Here is a 972-nt window from a genome sequence, read left to right as displayed (position 1 = left end):
CCGTGGCGGGGAGGAGGCTGCGGCTCAGGGCCCCTCCGAGACTCTGAGGGACGCCCACTGCCCCTCTGGGAAAGCTCCCACCTCGGGGCGCTGTGAAGAGATTGGAAAGAGGGGTGCTTTAAGTCTCCCAACTGAGGATGGCGCTTTTGGGGTGGATGGAGTCGGTTGTAGAGGGAGGGAAATGAGCTCCCAGGTGAAAAGCCATCTTCTCGGGGTGCTGCTCCTGCCTGTCTTGCTGCTGCGGGGTCGTGCTGGCTTGCTTCACTAGCCTCTTGACGTCCAGCGTCCCTCTTCTAGGGTTGTATTGCTCTTACATGGCTTAGGTAAAACCAACAAGAGCTCCATCCCTGGTGCCTGGGGATGGCCACTTTCCCTGTTAGGAAGGTGGCACCTTTCACGCGTTCAGCCAGAAACCTTGGAGGGACCGTTTTTGACAGTTACAAACCCTGCTGTGGAGGCACGTCCGGCTCCTGAGGCGATGTCCCCATCCAGAGTAGACCTCCTTCAGCAGCGCTTGTTAACTCCAAGTCTTCAGGCAGGCTCTGTGGGGTTCAAAGAGCCTGATCAGGTCCTTCAGCTGATGTACTTTTTTCGAAGAACACTGTCCATGGTGGGAGTCAAAGCTGAGACTGGAAAGACCCGGTCTGTTGACTATACTTGTAATCTCATGTCAAAGCACAATCTCCTATCCTGTGACAAGGATTGCCCTTCCCAAGTGAAATCGGTCTGGACAGTGGCATCACAAGCTTGTCCCCCACAATCCCTCTCCTGGTACCCAGGCCCTTGTGTTCAATGCAGCTTCTTAGCTGCACACCCGACCCATGCTCAACTACTGACTATCTCTGTGGCCTTAGGCAAGTTATAAAACTTTTACATGCTTCATCGTTTTAGTCTGTAAAATGGGTTGTTTTAATGTTTAAGTAAGATTGAATGATATTTTCAAAATACTTTGAAAAGTACCAGGCACTCAGT

The sequence above is a fragment of the Fukomys damarensis genome, unplaced genomic scaffold (assembly GCF_012274545.1).
Source record: "Fukomys damarensis isolate Sample0158 unplaced genomic scaffold, DMR_v1.0_HiC HiC_scaffold_19, whole genome shotgun sequence".
In the NCBI taxonomy this organism is placed as follows: domain Eukaryota; kingdom Metazoa; phylum Chordata; class Mammalia; order Rodentia; family Bathyergidae; genus Fukomys; species Fukomys damarensis.
Note: the sequence above shows the minus strand (reverse complement) of the source record.